Below are 19,775 nucleotides of genomic sequence, written 5' to 3'. Positions count from 1 at the left end.
AGTCAAACATGTTGTTAATTGCTTCTGCATGTTTTAAGGAAACTTCAAAGTGACCAGGAACTTTTATTATGAAAGCCTCAATCCACAAGGAAGCAAATCACACCCCTTTTCAGCAGTGTTATGTTCAAGATGTGCAAGACATTTAGCAGATAATATATTTTTATTTCCTTTAGTAAAAAATTTACAGCCTGAATAGAATTTATTAAAAATCTATATTAGCTATGTCTGCCAAGTCTGCAGACAGATGAGGAAAGTGTAATATGAATTTGGACAAGATTATCAACACTCTTTTGTTTTATGTTTTCTGTAGCTCCATTAAAATCTTTACAAAAATAAAGAAGATGATTTCAAACTCTATTTTCTCACATCTAAGAGCTAGGGGAAACTTTTTATTCCTGACACATTACTCAATACGGAAGAAAGCATGATCATTAATAAGAACGGACAGGATCAGCTCTATAATGTGAGGGGCCAACAGATCAAACTTCCCCCTTTTTGTCAGCCACAGACTATTTTAATTACAACCTCTGAATCAGAAACTGTAACTTCCTCAGTTTCACAGAAGATTCAAAGAAACAACATGATAAATGTGTGCACATTCATGCCATGTGCCCAAGCTAATTCAGTAGCCACCATTTTCAACCAAGCATTGGTATCATTTGAGAGATGATAAAACTTTACATTGTCTTAGAAGTACTTGTATCTTTTCCTAATCTGGACCTTTCTGTACTATATCTACTAGAAATGCCTTGAAGAAATGCATGTGGATGATGCTTTACTTAATTTCCAACCCAGAATACCTGAGGTTGCAAGGAAACCAAGCAATGTAAAAGCAAGTGGTGTTATGAGCAAGTGCTTAGGAAAGATGGTGACTTCAAACGTCAGTACAGATAGCTATGTTTGCCAACCAAAGGACAGGATTTGCTACACCTTGGGACAGTACATTGGATGAGCAGTGAAAGTTGTAGTCACATGTGACCTGCATATCATCTTGACAGTTTAGAGAAGCCCTCTTGAGGGATGAAGGGCAGTATTCTTTATGAAAACTTGTTAAATTCAATCCACTGCTCTGGGCCCTGATATGCATCATTCCACTTAAATCTCAGAACAGCTCCATAGGACAAGCACTCTTATGCCTATTTTTAAGGTATAAAAATTGAGGCTCAGCAGCATTGAGAAAGCTGCTTAAGGTCAATCAAAGAGAGGGAGCCTGCTCTTGAACCGAAATTCATAACTTCTGACCTCATGTTATTTTCAATAGTTTGAGGGGCTTTCAATACATCTTCTTTCAAGTCCTGGAATCCCAGAGAAGGTAATGGGGCAGACAAGTTTCAAGTCAGAACTCTGAAATTTTAACTATAGCTTCCAACAAGGCGACTCTTAATCTGTGTTGTAATTTGGAATTTCATGTAACAATTCATTTGAAAAAGGAAGCGGGGACCTTCCCCTTTTAAAAATATTGTAAAGAAATCCGCCTGTAACAATGTAAAGCAATGTCTTTCCTTCTTCCATACCCTTTTTTATTGCTGATACTATGGACAATCTGGTTAACAGATTTGTGGATGGGGATATGTGTTGGTTTTCATTCCGATGTGTGTTTATAGCATACTTCGGATGTTTTTGCTTAAACGCAAAAAGGAAGACGCAGTTACAAATGCTTTAAATTTGTTTGCTATAGAATTAGTATCAATAATAGACTAATGTCCTCAAAGTATTGATGAAAATAAGCATAGCCTGGGGCTGGATGACTTGAAAAACCAGTGTGCATTGTATAATGAAAAGAGTGTGGGATTTAGAGTCAGATACTCTGCCTTTAACTTTATTCTGCTATGGCCTTGTGTGTGTTACCTAACTTCTCTCAGACTCTGTTTTCTCATTTGTAAAACAGCAGCATAAAAGCACCAATTTCACAGTGATGTGAAAATTAAATAAGAGAATGTACATAAAAAGATCTGACACATTTGGCGGTTCCCAATTGATCTCCATTTTTATTAGTATTGATGGATCAAATTCTTGAAAGTAATGATACCCTCTGTGAGATTTACCTACAAGAGGCCTTTACGGCATCCAGACGGCTCTGTGTCAGCCTGGCTCTCAAGAATAAACAGCACTCCCATAGCAAACATTTTGACAGGTCCACAGCAGATTTGCCCTCACGTTTAACACTACACTTGAAATGATGGCTTGAAAGGCCCGGAGCATTCATAACACAAAAGAAAAATCTTTACATTGACATTGACTTCTCCATTGTTCACTTTTACTGATCATGACATGCGGTCCAGAGACTTGTACTGAAATGCATGACATTTTCCTTTTTTTTTATTTCAACTTTTAAGTTCCCGGGTACATGTGTAAGATGTGCAGGTTTGTTATACAGGTAAACATGTGTCATGGTGGTTTGCTGTGCAGATCAACCCATCACCTAGGTATTAAGCCCAGCATGCATGAGCTATTTATCCTGATGCTCTCCCTCCCCACGCCCACTCACGCCCCTAGCAAGCCCCAGTACATGTCCTCCCCTCCATGTGTCCATATGTTCTCATCATTCAGCTCCAGCTTATAAGTAAGAACAGAATGCACAAGATTTTGAAACCCATCTTGGGAGACAGCAAATACATCTTCTCCCAAAGATTTGAATGAATTCAACTGTTCAAACCCTGGACACCCATAAACCAGTTCTAGCCAGGAAGTCAAACCCTTAGGAACTACTTAAAAGGTAATTTTCAAAAACAAAAGCTGGCCTTGAGGGAGAAAAAATATTTTTATTTTAGAATCTTCTTTTTAAGAAACTAGAAATGATTTTAGGACTCCCTTTTTAAGCTGTTTGCCCTCGAGATCAAAAGAAAAAAAAAAAAAGAAAAAAAGAATAGCACGTGTATAAAAGTCCATGGAAAATCAAATCAAAAGTCTCTTAACAATTGCCTTCCAAAATACACTCTTATATTTCCGCTTTAAGAAGCAGAAATACTATTGACTCTATAACTAATTATTCAATGAACTCATTTCAGCCTTTACCGCAACTCTAATGAGAAAAAGAATACTACTAGGATGCTACTTGGACCGAGTATTTGTCCCTACCACAAACAAAATTTAAGAAGTCAACATTTGGGTTCTCCCAACAATAGAAAGAAAAATCAGCAAATTAAATTTTTAAAAAGCAATTTTCTTTGCATTTCTTGGAAATCACATCTCTATCAATAAGAAGACATTGTAACACTTTTATCTCTTTCTGTCTTAAGGAATATGTATGCCAGCTTGTACTGTGGCAATCTGGAGCTGTAGTACCCATGGCTACCAAGAGATGGCGGTGGGGTACACATGTGCTCAGGACTATGGTGGCTGCCATCTGGAACTGACTTTCATGTTTCTCTGCCTCATTGACCCTTGATCTTGTTTCAGAATAATCATTTTCAGCGTTCCCTCTTACCCTTTTATATTTTAGTTCTGTAGTTTATTTAATTCCATAACGGCATCATCTAATTGGGGTATTACCTTGGTATTAGCTCTGAAAAGTATTTTTGGGGGATTCATTTGGCCTGAAACACCACATAAAATGTGATTTTATTATGTATGATGAGTATTACTATGATTAGGGTGGATCATTTTCAAAAACAAATTAGTTCAACCTCAAGGAAACAGAGGCCTGAGGCTGGCTGTTTCCTCTTTAGAGCCCTTGGGCTCCAGTAAAACCGTCCACTGCACATGTTTTATTTATTCTAGTCATTTAATCATTTCTTTTTTAAAATTTGAGGAAAAAAGTCATGCTACAGCACGGTGTGGTGAAAATAAATTTGCACAGGACATCAGGAGACCTGGAGTCTTCTCTGAGCTTTTCTACTCACTATTTACTTGTGTAAATTACAGGACATCACCTATTTTGGACTCATTGTCCCTGTTTATAAAGTGAGGGTATTGGATTGAGTACCTTCTACTTTTTCATTTGCATAAAACATTTAAAGATTTTATGGAATTAAAAAACGTACTACCATGTCACAGAGTCAAATTTTTTTTTTTTTTACCCTTTAAAAGTCCGTAGAAATATTCAAACAGCAAACATTTTAGCAGTCCTCAGAAACAGAAATGGAACATCCCAAAGTAAAATATTTAGAAGACTCTCTGATAGCCAGAGCTGAGACAGAGGCATCAGGAAACACTAAAGAAATCCCCTAACCCAGAGAAACAAGAACTCAAGGTCAAAACCACTTAAGAATCTTTTGGACAAGCATGAGTTCGATTACCTTCCTCCTTAGCACACCTCAGGGTTTGCTCTTGATGACACATGCCTGAGAATCGTCATAATAGGGAGCATCATATCAGTGACACTGAAATAAAATAACATCTGTTGCTATGGGTATAGACCTGTTCCACTACACTCCTTCTCCAGGTAAACTGCTAAAATTGTTACTACTAGGGTTTCTCCTATGGAGAAACCTCCTAGGATCCTCTTCTGAAATATTTGAGTGGAGACCTATATTAAACTCCAACATAATTAAATGTGACTATTATTAATTAAAGCTAATACTGAGAGGACAGATCTGCTTCTGCAATGCTGAAATAGCAAAGAAAACTATTCCTTAGTTCAAAACAAAGAGGTGATCAATTTTCCAAATATTGAAGAGGTAGCTTCCTGTGAAGCAGAGTAAGCTTGATACTTTGTGGGAGGCAGTGAATAGCAGACAGGACAAAGCAGAAAATTGAATTATTCGAGTTGTAAACAAACACAAGGAATTTTCCTAGAATGCAGAAAACCTAAGATGACAAAGAGAAAGGAAGAGAAGGGAAAGAGAAGAACAGAGGAAGAGAGGAAGAGGAGCAGAAAGAAGAAAAGGTAGACAAGATATAGAGACAAGAACCTGAAATGGTTTGTGCCTTTCTCTCCCATTACCACCCATCTCAAACGTTACCTTATATTAATATCCAACCAACTATTTGTCCCACAGAAACCAATCCATTTCTTGCTTTATGCATTTTCTAATGCTTTTATTCTCTGCTCAAAAAAACCCTTCTCTATTTCATTCCCTCCCTTTCCATCCCCAATACTGATGAGTTAAATCTACCTCCTCTGTCAAAACTCCCCTCAATTCCTTTTCAAATGAATGAATGCGTGATCTAATTATTGATGGTCTTGTTTGTTACAATGCTTGTCTGTAGCCAGCCAATCAAAGAGAATATATTCTAGACTAGATAGTACTGAAATTATTTTCATTTAATTTTAATTTTTATGATCATAAAAGTAATTCTAATGTTACAGAAAAAAAAAGTTAATTATTTACCCCCCACCATTCAAAATAACTAGTTATTGGTATTCTTCTTTAAAGATTTTACTGTACATATTCTTTAATGTAAATAGAACTTTTTTATTTTTTTGACTGCTGTATTGACTTGTTATTGGCATACAATAAGTTATACACATTTAAAGTGTACAACTTGATGAGATTTCATGTATGTGTATACCTTTGAAACATCACCACAATCTAGATAATATCAATATCCTCCTCAAGTTTTCCTTTTTCTTCTTCATAATCCCTCCCTCCTTCTCCACATTTACCTCCAACCTCCATCTCCAGACAGCCATTCAGCTTCTTTTCCTCACCATAGTCTATTTTACATTTTCTGGAATTTAATACAAATGGAATAATATAGTATATACTTTTTTGTCTGACATCTTTCATTCGGCATAATTATTCTGAGATTTATCCATGTTGTAGCATATATCAATAGTTTTTTAATTGCTGAACAATATTCTATTGTATGGAAATATCACAGTTTATCTATTCACCAATTGATAGATATAAGGATTATTTCCAGTTTTCAGCTATTACAAATAAAGCTGCAATGAACATTTGTAAATGAGTCTTTGTAAGGATATCTGCTTTCACTTCTATTGTGTAAATAATACCTAGAAAATGAATGGCTGAATGATATGATAGGTGCATGTTTGATTTTTAAGAAACTGCCAGGGCCGGGTGCGGTGGCTCATGCCTATAATCCCAGCACTTTGGGAGGCCGAGGCGGGTGGACCACGAGGTCAAGAGATCGAGACCATCCTGGTCAACATGGTGAAACCCCGTCTCTACTAATACAAAAAATTAGCTGGGCATGGTGGCGCGTGCCTGTAATCCCAGCTACTCAGGAGGCTGAGGCAGGAGAATTGCCTGTACCCAGGAGGCGGAGGTTGCAGTGAGCCGAGATCGCGCCATTGCACTCCAGCCTGGGTAACAAGAGCGAAACTCTGTCTCAAAAAAAAAAAAAAAAAAAAAGAAAAAAAGAAACTGCCAGACTGTTGTCCAAAGTGGTTGTACCATTCCTACATTCCCTTCAGCAAAGTGTGTGTTCATGCTCTTCTTTGCCAATTCTCGTGATGGTCAGTCTTTTAAATTTTAACCATTCTAAAAGTACACAGTAGTATCATATTACAGTTTAAGTATGCATTTCCCTAAGGAATTATGATGAGCATATTTTATATGTGCATATTTGCTATCTACTTATCTTCTCTAGTGACATATCTGTTCCAATCTTTTGTCTATTTTTAATTGGATTGTTCTTTTCTATTATTTAACTGTTCTTTGTATATACAGAAGAAAACTTTTTTACAAAGTACATGATTGGCAAATATTGTCTCCCAGTGTGTAGTCTGTATCTTCATTCTCTTAAAAGTGCCTTCTGAGGTACAGAAGTTTTTAATATTGATAAAGTCCAGTTTATCCATTTTTTACTCTATGGATTGTGCTTTTACTCCTGTTATTTAAATAATTTTTGCCTCGGTAAAGATCACAAACTCATTTATCTCTCTATTTATGTCTTCTTTCATCTGTTTCAACGTTGTTTCGTAGCTTACAGCATACAGATCCTTTTCGTCTATTGGCAGATTTATCCCTAAGTTTTTACATTTATATTGCTATTGTAAACTGTATTATTAAAAATTTTCAATGATTTATTTCCAACAATTTTTTGCACTATGTGGAAACATAATTTTTTATGTGTTGATCTTGCATCCTGGAACCTTGGTAAACTCATTTATTAGTTCTTGTAATTTTTTGTGTATCGTTTCCATCAGAATTTCCACAAAGATAATCATCTGCAAATAGTTGTACATCTTCTTTACCCAGATGGATGTCATTCAGCTATTTTCCTTGCCTTATTTAACTGACTAGGTCTCCAGTATAACGTTAAATAGATTTAATGAGAGGAGACGTTCTAGTTTTGTTTCTGATCTTACTGGGGAAGCATTCAGTCTTTTACCAGGAAGTATGATGTCACTTAACAGTTTTCATAGATGTGATTCATTGAGAAAGCTCCCTTCTATTTCTAATGTGTTGAGTTTTTATCAGGAAATGGTAGATCCTGTCAAATGCTTTTTCTGGGTCCTTGGAGATAATCATATATTGTTGGAGATTTTTTATATAATGAATTACATTTAATGATTTCCACACGTTAAACCAGTCTTGCATTCATGTGACAAATATCAATTGATCTTGATCCTGATCCTTTATATATTGTCAATATCAATTTACTAAAATTGGGTTAAGATTATTTTCATCTCTGTTCTTAAGAGATATTGGTTGGAAGTTTTCTTTCTTTGTAAAGTCTTTGCCTGCTATTTGTATCAGTATAGTGCTGGCGTCATTGAATAAGTTGGAAAATACTCTCTCTTCTTAAATTATCTCCAGGAGTTTGTATAAAATCACTATTATTTATTTTTAAATGTTTGGTAGAATTCACCAGGAAACCCATCTAAACTTAGACTTTTCTTTGTGGGGATAATTTAACTATACATTCAATTCGCTTACTAAATACAGGGCTATGTAGGTTATCTTTTTCTTCTTTGGTAAGCTTCCACTCAATCTAAGTTGTCCAATTTAGTGGACAAAACTGTAATATTCCCTTATTTTCCTTTGCATATCTGCAGAAATTGTAGCAATTTTGCCTCTCATTTCTGATACTGGTCATTTGTGCTTCTCTCTTTTTTTCGTATCAGTCTGGATTGGAGTTTTTTGTTTGTTTTTTGAGATGGAGTCTCCTTCTGTCCTCAGGCTGGAGTGCAATGGTGCAATCTCAGCTCACTGCAACCTCCAACTCTCTGGTTCAAGCAATTCTCCTGCCTCAGCCTCCCAAGTAGCTGGAATTACAGGCACGTGCCACCACACTAAGTTAATTTTTTTGTATTTTTAGTAGAGAAGGGGTTTTACCATGTTGGCCAGGATGGTCTCAATCTCCTGACCTCAACATCTGCCCACCTCAGTCTCCCAAAACGCTGGGATTACAGGCATGAGCCACTGTGCCTGGCCTGGATTGGAGTTTTATCAATTTTATCAATCTCAAAGAATCAACTTTCAATTAATTGTTTATTGTTTTAATGTTTGCAATTTTATTTATTCCTATTCTGATTTTTCTTATTTCCTTCCTTTTACTTGCTTTAGATTTCAATCTTCTTCACCTTTCTTATGATGGAAGATGAGGTTGTTGATTAGAGATCCTTCTATCTTACTTCTTTTCTAATATGCCTCTATTGTTCTATAAATTTCCCCCAACAATGTGGCATCCCAGAGATTTTAGTATGCTGTACTCATTTTCATTCAGTTCAAGACATTTTCTAGTTTCTCTTTTGATTTCTTCTTTGACCCATAGTTCTTTTAGAAGTACATTATTTAATTTTCAAATCTTGGGGACTCTTACAGAAACCTTTCTGTTGTTGATCATTTAATTCCCTTACTTTATATCATTTGAATTCTTATAAATTCATTGTGACTGGCTTTATGGTTCACAATACTGTCTATCTTGGTAAAAATTCCATTGCAGGTGAAAAGAATGTATATTCTGCCATAGGTTGGTAAAGTATCCTATGAATATAAATTAAGCCACATTGATTGATAGTGTTATTTAAATCATCTACATTCTTACTGATTTTCTACTGATTCTGTCAATTATTCAAAGAGGGTTATTAAAATCTCCAACTAAAGTCATGGATATATCTATTTTTTCTTGCAGTTCTATCAGTTTTTACATCAATTATTTTGAAACTCTGTTAGTAGGTGCATAAACATTTAGGGCTTTTATTTGCTCCTAATAAACTGACCCTTTATTATTATAAAATTACTTTTTTATACCTGGCAATATTCCATGCTCTGAAATCTACCTTATTTGACATTAGAAAAAGCTCCCTAGCTTTCTTTTGATTAGCATTAGCTTGGTATATCTTTTTCATCCTTTTACTTTTAACCCTCTTGAGTCTTTATATTTAAAATGTGTTTATACACAGTCCTGAGTGGAAGGACTTCAAGATGGCTACCTGGAGGCACCCAGGGAATCTCTGAGGCAGGGAAGGAGAAGCAAGCTAAGCATCTGGCCTGGCCAGGATTGGAACCAGCTCTGTGTCAGAAGAAACTCCCCAGTGCAGGGAAAAGGTGAGCAAAGGATCCCCATCTCTCCACATTCCCGCAGACTTTTGCAATCCTAGCTACAGGAGAGCTCCTCAGCCTTCATGGGCCCTGAGACTAGTATATGAAGCTGCCTAGAGTTCATATCATGAAATTACTTCAGAGATGTATTTCATGCTGGATCCCACATACTCCTCAGACACAAGCAGCTGTAGCACACAGCCATTTTAAGAGCCCAGGACCCACCAGACTATATCCTGCCCTGAGGCCCAACAGACCCTGCATTTCCACATCCATAGAACTCCACTGATATCACCTCATGTCCACCAAGTAGGATGGCTAGACCCAGCATTGCAACCAGGTGCCCAGCACTCTAGCCCACGCAATGCCCTATAGCCCAGGGAATGGCAGTGCAATGCACCTGGGAAGCTGCCTTCAGGACAAAGGGAGCTGAAGCATTCACTCCCCAGAGCCTGAGAGCCACCTGCCTGGAGCTGCTGCCACTGACAGCAACCCTACACTCCCAGACACAGACACTTTGCACATGCATGTGCTTTCAGCAGGCTTGGAGATTGGTCTGTCTGGGAGCCTTCCTGGGGCCTGGGGACAAGCCTGTCCTCACCACTGCCACCACCATGACCACACCATCTAGGGACCTGGAGATCAGTTAGTGTTGCTTGCCACTTTGGGTGCTTATGTGCATCATCAGCAGGCCTCAGGACAGGTCTGCCCCACCTGGCATCACTCCCCACTAGCACAGTCAGGGAACTTGGAGATTAATCTGCTCTAACCACCACTGACCCTACTGGAGAGATAGACTCTAATATAATAATAGATGGGGACTTCAACATCCCACTCTCAGCATTGGACAGATAATCTAGACAGAAAATCAGCAAAGAAACATTGAATTCAAACTGCACTTTAGAACAAATAGACCTGACAGACATTTATAGAACATTTCACCAAACAACCGCAGAATACACTTTCTTCTCATCAGCACCTGGAACATTCCCCAGGATAGACCATATGTTAGGCCACAAAAATGAGTCTCAGCAAATTTTAAGCATCAAAATCTTATCAAGTATCTTTTCAGATCACAATGGAATAAAACTAGAAATCAATAATAAAAGGAAATTTGGAAATACATGGAATTAAACAACATGCTCCTGAATAGCCATTGGGTCAAGGAAGAAATTGAGAAGGAAATTTAAAAATTCTTGAAATGAATGAAAGTAAAAATACAACATACTAAAATCTGTGGAATACAGTACAAGCAGTGCTAAGAGGGAAGTTTATAGCAAAAATGCCTATGTCAAAAAAGCAGAAAGATTTCAAATAACCTGGTGATGCACCTCAAGAAACTAGAAAAGCAAGAACAAACCAAGCCCCAAATTAGTAGAAAGAAAGGAATAATAAAGATCAGAGCAGAAGTAAATGAAATAAAGACTAAAAAATTACAAAGGATCAATGAATTGAACAGTTTTTTGGAGATAAAGTCAATAAACTGCTAACTGACTAATAAAAAAAAGTGAGAAGGGCTGGGCGGGGTGGCTCAAGCCTGTAATCCCAGCACTTTGGGAGGCCTAGGCGGGCGGATCACAAGGTCAAGAGATCGAGACCATCCTGGTCAACATGGTGAAACCCCGTCTCTACTAAAAATACAAAAAATTAGCTGGGCATGGTGGCGCATGCCTGTAATCCCAGCTACTCAGGAGGCTGAGGCAGGAGAATTGCCTGAACCCAGGAGGCGGAGGTTGCGGTGAGCCGAGATCGCGCCATTGCACTCCAGCCTGGGTAACAAGAGTGAAACTCCGTCTCAAAAAAAAAAAAAAAAAGAGAGAGAGAGAGAAGACCCAAATAAATAAAATCAGAAACGATAACGGAGATATTACTCCTGATACCACAGAAATACAACGAATTATTAGATACTCTTATCACAACTATATGCTAGCAAATTAGAAAACCTGGAGGAGAATGGCGAATCCCTGGATATGTACAATCTACCAAGATTGAACAAGTAAGAAATAGGAAATTTGAACAGACCAATAATGAGTATGAGATTGAATGAGTAATAAAAAGTCCCCCAACAACAAAAATTCAGAACCAGATGACTTTACTGATGAATTCTACCAAACTTATAAGGAAGAACCAACACCAATTTTTCTCAAATTTTTCCAAAAAAATTAAAGAGAAAGGAATTCTTCCTAACTCATTCTATGAAACCATCATTACCCTGTTACTGAAACCAAACAAGGACACAACAAAAAAAGAAACTTATAGATCAATATTCCTACTGAACATAGATGCAAAAGTTCTCAACAAAATACAGCAAACAAAATACTAGCAAACCAACAACCCATCAAAAAAATAATACACCATGATCAAGGGGGATTTATCCCAGGAGTGCCAGAATGGTTCAACATATACAAATCAATAACTGTGACACATCACATTCTGTTCTGTTAAACAGAATGGAAGATAAAAACCATATAGTCATCTGATAAAATTGAACATTCCTTCATAAGAAAAAGTCTTAACTAATTAGGCATAGTAGAAACATAATAAAACATAATAAACATAATAAAAGCCATATGTGACAAACCCAGCTAATATCATAATAAATGGAGAGAAGCCTAGAGAATTTCCTCAGAGAACTGGAACACGGTAACAATGTCCACTCTCACTATTCATACTCAACATAGTGCTGAAAGTTCCAGCCAGAACAATCTCTAGCAGGAGAAAGAAATAAAAGACATTTAGATTGGAAAACAGAAAGTCAAAATTGTCTCTCTTTTTGTATGACATGATCTTATATATAGAAAAACCAAGACTCCACCAAAAGAACTCTTAGAACTGATCATTGAATTCAGTAAAGTCACAAGATACAAAATCAACAAAAAAATATCAGTAGTATTTCTCTACACTAATAAGATACTAGCTGAAAAATAAATCAAGAAAGCAATCCCATTTACAATAGCTACAAAAGATAAGAAAATGGCTAGAAATAAATTTAACCAAGAGGTGAAAGGCCTCTAGAAGGAAAACTACAAAACACTGATGAAGAAATTGAAAAGGACACAAACAAATGGAAAGACATCCATGCTCATGGACTGGAAGAATTGATATTGTTAAAAGTCACCTTGAGACTATACTACTCCAAAGCAATCTGCGGATTCAATGCAATCCCCATCAAAATGCCAATGACATTCTTCACAGAAATAGGAAACAACTTCCAAAATTCATATGAAACCACAAAAGACCCCAAATAACCAAAGAAATCCCAAGCAAAAAGAACAAAGCTGGAGGCATTACACTACCTGACTTCAAAATATACTACAAAGCTATAGTAACCAAATCAGCATGATACTATCAAGGAAACAGACATATAGACCAACGGAGCAGAACAGAAAACCCAGAAAGATATTCACCAATTTACAGCCAATTAATTTTTGAAAAAAGAATCAAGAACATTCTTTGGGGAAAGGACACCCTCTTCAGTAAATGGTGATGGGAAAACTGGATATCCATATGCAGAAGAATGAAACTAGACCCCTATCTCTCACCACATACAAAAATCAACTCCACATGGATTAAATACTTAAATATAAAACCCAAAACTATAAAACTACCTGAAGAAAACACAGGAGAAATTCTTTGGAACTTTGGTCTAGACAAATATTTTATGGCTAAGATCTCAAAAGCACAAGCAACAAAAACACAGACAAATGGGACTACATTAAACTAAAAAGCTTCCATACAGAAAAGCAAACAATCAGCCGAATGAAAAGACAACCTGCTGAATGGAAAAAATATATATTTGCAAATTCTCTGGCAGGGGACTAATAACCAGAATATACAAGGAACCCAACTCAATAGCAAGAAAACAAATAATCCCATTAAAAAGTAGACAAAAGCTTCTGATAAAGCCCATGTTGGTAGAGACATCTGAGAGTATTGATGAATGCCAACAGCTTAAATGAGGAAAATAATAATAATAAAGTGGGCAAAGGATCTAAGTAGACATTTATCAAAAGAAGCCATACAAGTGGCCAACAGATATATGAAAAAATGCTCACTATCACGAATCATCAAGAAAACACAAATCAAAACCATAATGAGATATTATCTTACTACAGTTAGAATGGCTATTATCAAAAAGACAAAAAAATAATGGATGCTTGCAAGGATGTGGAGAAAAGGGAACTCGTATACCCTGTTAGTCAGAACGTAAATTTATACAGCCATTATAGAAAACGATATGGAGGGTGCTAAAAAAAAAAATAGAACTACCACGCAATCCAGCAATCACATTATTGAATATTTAACCAAAAGAAAGAAAATCAGTATATTAAAGATATACCTGCTTTCCATGTTTATTGCAGCACTATTCACAATAATCAATTATGGAATTAACCAAAGAATTTATCAATAGATAAATGGATTTTAAAAATGTGGTCCATGTCCACAATGGAATACTAGTCCACCATTAAACAAGAATGAAATCCTGTCATTTGCAGCAACATGGGTGGATCTGAAGGTCATTATGTTAAGTGAAATAAGTGAGGCACAGAAAGACAACTACCGCTACATTTCTCTCAGTCACATGTCTGAGCTAAAAAGTTTATCTCATGAGGTGAGAGTAGAATGATAGTTACCAGAGGCTGGGAGTGGGGAAGGGAGAAGAGAAATCACTAAATGTGGGTACAAACATAGACAGAGGGAATAAGTTCCAGTACTCGATAGCACAGTGAAGTGACTTAGTTAACAACAATATATATTTCAAAATAACTAGATTTGAAATGTTCCCAACACAAAGAAATGATAAATGTTCAAGGTGATGGATATCCTAAATACTCTGATTTTATCATTACACATTGTATGCATGTATCAAAATATCACATGTACTCTATCAACATGTATCATTATTATATATTAATAAGAAATTTTAAGTGTTTAAGGCAGCACAATTTAATTTTTTTTATTTTAATAGGTTTTTGGGGAACAGGTGCTATTTGATTACATGAATAAATTTTTCAGTGGTGATTTCTGAGATTTTGGTGCACCCATCACCCAAGTAGTGTACACTGTACCCAGTGTGTAGTCTTTCATCTCTCACCCTCCTCCCACCCTTTCCCCGAGTCTCCAAAGTCCATTTTCTCATTCTTATGCCTTTGCATCCTCATAGCTTAGCTCCCATTATGAGTAAGAACATACAATGTTTGGTGTTCCATTCTTGAGTTACTTCACTTAGAATAATGGTCTCCAATTTCATCCAGGTTGCTGAGAATGCCACTATTTTTTCCTTTTTATGGCTGAGTGACACTCCATGATATATTTATACACAATTTGTTTATCCACTTATTGACTGATGGGCATTTGGGCTAGTTCTATATTTTTTCAATTGTGAATTGTGGTTCTTATATGCAGCACAACTGAGTCACTGGTTTATCAATATGATTACATATTTGCCCTTACATAGAGGACGTAACATTGACATCTTATTGGTGTGGTTAGGTTTAAGTCTACACTCTTGTTAATTTTTTGTCTATTTATGACATCTGTTCTTTAACCACCTTTTCCTCTTTTCCTGCCTTCTTTTGGATGAATTGAATGTTTTTATAATAATTTACCTTCTTGTTGACTTATTAGGTATAACTCTTAACTATTTTAGTGGTTGCTTTAGTATACATTTTCAAATTATCGAAGTCTACCTTAAATTGTTAATATGACATTTAACACATAAGACAATTACAATAGAATACTTTCATTTCTCTCTTCCTGATCTTTGTGCTCTTCTCTTACATTTTAACTTTACAAGGAATGTAAACTCCTGACTATATCGTGATTACCTTTATTTAAACACTTAACCTACCTTTTAAAGAGACTAAAATAATAATCTAAAATCAAATATATTTACTCATGTTACTATTTCCGGCTGGGTGCAGTGGCTCACGCCTGTAATCCCAGCACTTTGGGAGGCTAAGGCGAGCAGATCACAAGGTCAGGAGACTGAGACCATCCTTGCTAACACAGTGAAACCCCGTCTCTACTAAAAACATACAAAAAATTAGCTGGGTGTAGCGGCATGCACCTGTAGTCCCAGCTACTCGGGAGGCTGAAGCAAGAGAATCACTTGAACCCAGGAGATGGAGGTTGCAGTGAGCCGAGATTGTGCCACTGCACTCCAGCTTGGTGACAGAGCCAGACTCTGTCTCAAAACAACCATCACCACCACCATTTCTAGTGCTCTGTTCTTTAACCATCTTTTGAATAGATACATCGTTCCACCTGGTATCATTTTCCTTCTGCCCAAAGTTTTCTTTAATATTTATTGGCGTGAGAGTCTGATGTTGATGAGGTCTTTTAGTTTCTGTATGTTTGAAAAGTCTTTATTTCATCAGCATTTTTAAAAGCTATTTTCATTGAGTATAGAAGTCCATACTTTAAAGATGCTGCACCACTGTTTTTTCACTTGCCATTATTTCCAACAAGAAATCTGTTAGATTTTTATTTTTGTTTCTGTGTATATAATGCATCTTTTTTCCTTTCCTAGGTGCTTTGAAGTTTTTCGTTTGTTTGCTTGGTTTTGTTTTGTTTTTGTGGAGACAGAGTCTCACTCAGTCGCCCAGGCTGGAGTGCAATAGTGTGATCTCGCCTCACTACAACCTCCACCTCCATGGTTCAAGAAATTCTCCTGCCTCAGCCTCCCGAGTAGCCGGGATTACAGTCATGCGCCACCACACCCAGTCAATTTTTGTATCTTAGTAGAGACAGGGGTTTCACCATGTTGCCCAGGGTGGTCTCAAGCTCCTGAGCTGAAGCAATCCACTCACCTCAGCCTCCCACAATGCTGGGGGTGTGAGTCCCCGCACCCAGCTGGTTTTGAGAAGTTCAATTATTTTACTTGGAGTCATTTTTTTCATTTTTCTTATACACATGGTTTCCTGTATCGCTATCATTTTTATCGCACTTCAGAGGTTTAAGCTTTTATTTCCTCAAATACTTTTTCTGTCCCTACCTCTCTCTCCTCTTCAGTGGCTCACATTATATGTACTAGGCCACTTGAAGTTGTCCCATAGTTCACTACGACTCCCTTCTTCTTAAATCTCTTCTGTGTGTTTCATTTTGGAAATGTTCTGTTTCTGTATCTTCAAGCTTATCTTTTCTTCTGCCACATCTAATTTTCCTTAATTCAATCCAATATGTTTATCTTTTACATATTGTAGATTTCATCTCTAGAGGTTCAATTTGGGTCTTTCTTTTATCTTCTGTGTCATTACTTAATTTTTGAACACGTGACATATAGTTAGAATAGCTCTTTGATGTTCTTGCCTGATAATTCAACATCTAACTCAGTTCTGATTTTGACTGAATGAATTATCTCATCATCGATGGTACTTTCTTGTTTCTTTGCATGACTAATAATTTCTTCTTGGAATCTACACATTGTGACTTTTACCTGATCGACTGCTTGCTGAATATTTTTGTGTTCCAATAAACATTCTGAGGCTTTGACTTGGAATACAGCTAATTTACTGGAAGTAGTTTCATCATTCCAGGTCTTGCTTTTAATATTTGCCTGCCAGGACCAAAGCCCTGGTCTAGAGCTAACGCTCAGGCTAGAGCTAAGAACAGTCAGCTCTTTGTATTCATGGGTTCTACGTGCGTGAATTCAACCACTGTTGATCAAATATATTTTCTAAAATTGCATCTGTGCTGAATATTAACCGACCTTTCTCCTTGTCATTAGTCTCGAAACAATAGAGTCTAACAACTATTTACATAGTATTTACACTTGTAGGTATTATAAGTAATTTAAAGATTTAAAGTACACAGGATAATGTGCATAGGTTATATGCAACTATTGCAATATTTTATATGAAGGACTTGGGTCTCCACAGATTTTGGTATCTACAAGAGTTCTTGTAACCTATCCTCTATGAATATCAAGGGATGACTTTTTTCCTCACTACTGAGGCAAAAATCCTTCTGTGTACTTTATCTAATGTCCCATGAGTCATGAGGTTTTCCAGTCTGTCTTTCAGAATCAAGTACTATTTCCAGTCCTGCGTGTATGTCAGATATTGTTCCCTCCATTTCCTTCAGCTGGTCTTTCCCTGGCTTTGGCTAATTTCCCAATAAGCACGCTTGCATATCTAGCTAAATACCTGAGGGTAATCCCTGAAGATCTCCAGAGTTCTCCTTCTGTGCAGCTCTGTTTCTGGTACTCTGTCCTATAAATGCTCTGCACCTTGGTTTCTCCAGACCTTCAGCTCTGTCTTCCAACTGTTTCTTTAACTCAGGGAGTCTTGGACTGCAAGTGGGTTCATTGTCCCTGCATGGCAATCTAGAAACTCTCTAAGACAATGAGCTGGGGCAATTTAAGGGCTTATCTCTCAGGAATCACTATCTTTCATTGCCTAATGTCCATCAACATTGGTTTATGTATTTTATCTCTCGTTCTTTTTTTTAGATGGGAAGATAAATCTGACCCCAGTTCTTCCATCTTAGCCTGAAGCCTACATTGTGTGTATACTTTTTACATAGTTGAGGTCACTCTGAACTTTGAGACTTACTTTTTCAGTCAATATTTTATGATAAGCTGTTTCCCATAACAGATATCATTCCTGACCTATTTTTGTGTGTTGCTTCATAATATGATGTGGAAATACATCACTTTTACCAAGAATTCCCTATTATTGAGCTTTTTCAGGTGATAATATTTCCAATTATAAATAACACTGTGATTGATATTTTTGCACATAAATCTTAGGCCACATTTCAAAGTGATTTTTTAGGACAGAATTTAAGAAAAATTGGGTTAAGGAATAGGAAAATTTTTTAAGTCTTGATCTATATCACTCATTGTTTCTTGAAGGTTCTATCAGTCCACATTCCCACCAGCATATGAGTGTCCATTTAATGGAATCCTCACCAACAATAAATTTTACCATTTTTCAAAATTTTTATTACTTTGATTTGTGAGATTGTTGTCTTGATCTAACTTGCGTTTCTCTGATGATTGATAGTTGAATATTTTTACGAGTTTCTCTGTTTCTTATTTCCTCTTTGTGAATTACATATTCCCATTCTTTTATCATCTACTAAGGTATTAGAATGTTCACATCAATGCGGAAGAGCTTCCTGCCTTCACTCTCTTGCAGTATACCCCTACAATATATAAACCCATCATTTCTTCTGCTTTTTTGTCTTTGCTCTTGTTTCTGCCTCTGCCTAGAAGGTTCCCCTCTTATAAAATTAACATCCAGAAACTCCTTCCCTATGTCAAATCAAAAGCTGCCTTCTCAGTGAGTTCTTCCTTCTTAATTCCTGAGCAGACTGAAACCCTCCTTCTTGAATACCCCACCATGATCACATTTATCTTATTTGTTTACATGCTAATGTGTGCATGTATCTATAAGCTCCTTGAGGGCAAGGACTACATCTTTTCAATACTCACACATCCTGACAATAAAAAAAGCCCTACAATACTACGGAATAAATCAATGTATAGTTAAAAGAGTGCAACTCAGGCAAACCAAAACAACAGTATTCATTCACTCAACTGGCATTTATTGAATACCTACAATGCACCAACTGAAAGAAACTCAGATGTGATTTATACTAATTCACTCCTTTGAAATAACCATTTATTGTTCTCTAGTCATTTTTCTCATTAGCTTTGTCGAAGATGACTAATGATCACATAGAGATCTAATATTAAAATAGCACCACAATTGAACTTAGACAGAAAGCTTTCAATCTGTCCTCATCCTGCAGTCTCTGCCTAAACTCTTAAAAGTAGCTAGCTTTCCAGGGTTCTACATCTGTGCAGTGGACTCCTTTTGACCCTTTCCTTCCCAGCCAATGAGTTGGCTTATCTCTACTAAACAAGCACATCTCCAGACACTGCACCCACTCATGGCCCCACAGGAAAACCAGAGTGTGTTTTCTTCCCCAATCTGCTTTATAATTTGTGGTACTTGAGTGTGGAATCTGCTCCTGAAGAATTTAGAATTCAGTTAGAATTATCAGTTCCCTCAAAGTAAAAGATGAAGACCACAAGAGTACCTCCTAAGAGTCTTTCTGTACCTCCCCGCAATTCCTCAAACTCCCCTTCCTACCTATTTGTAGGTGGTTACAGTATTGAGAGGAAGGTGTGATTTACAGGAAAATACAAATTTCTGTGCATAAGCTCCTCAATGAGTCAGGCTGGGCTAGAAGATTAATTTCTATGGCAAGTGAAAGTTCCTAAGAGCCTGCCTCTAGTCTCCACAGGGAAAATTGAGGGAAATCTATAGAGAGGTGTGAGCTGTACAAGCTTCAGTAGATAAAGGTGGAAATGCAATTTCTGTAGAGAACCCTCATCAGGGAAAAGTGGTACATGTAAGTCCTCCC

At 36.8% G+C, this 19,775-nt stretch overlaps 1 protein-coding gene and 1 non-coding gene across 5 annotated transcripts in view; one reads left to right on the top strand and one right to left on the bottom strand.

Moving 5' to 3' along the window:
* Nucleotides 1-19,775, bottom strand: part of AGBL1 (AGBL carboxypeptidase 1) — a 786,993-nt gene that overhangs the window by 692,423 nt on the left and 74,795 nt on the right. The gene's annotated exons all lie outside the window — the stretch shown is intronic.
* LOC135275021 (small nucleolar RNA SNORD74) lies at nt 13,291-13,358 on the top strand. Its single transcript, XR_010342744.1, has one exon. It is a non-coding gene; the product is annotated as a small nucleolar RNA SNORD74 (small nucleolar RNA).

This window comes from Aotus nancymaae, unplaced genomic scaffold (genome assembly GCF_030222135.1).
Source record: "Aotus nancymaae isolate 86718 unplaced genomic scaffold, 86718_ANA_hifiasm-v0.15.2.pri h1tg000014l, whole genome shotgun sequence".
Classification (NCBI taxonomy): domain Eukaryota; kingdom Metazoa; phylum Chordata; class Mammalia; order Primates; family Aotidae; genus Aotus; species Aotus nancymaae.
Note: the sequence above shows the minus strand (reverse complement) of the source record. Positions and strands in the feature narration are given on the sequence as shown.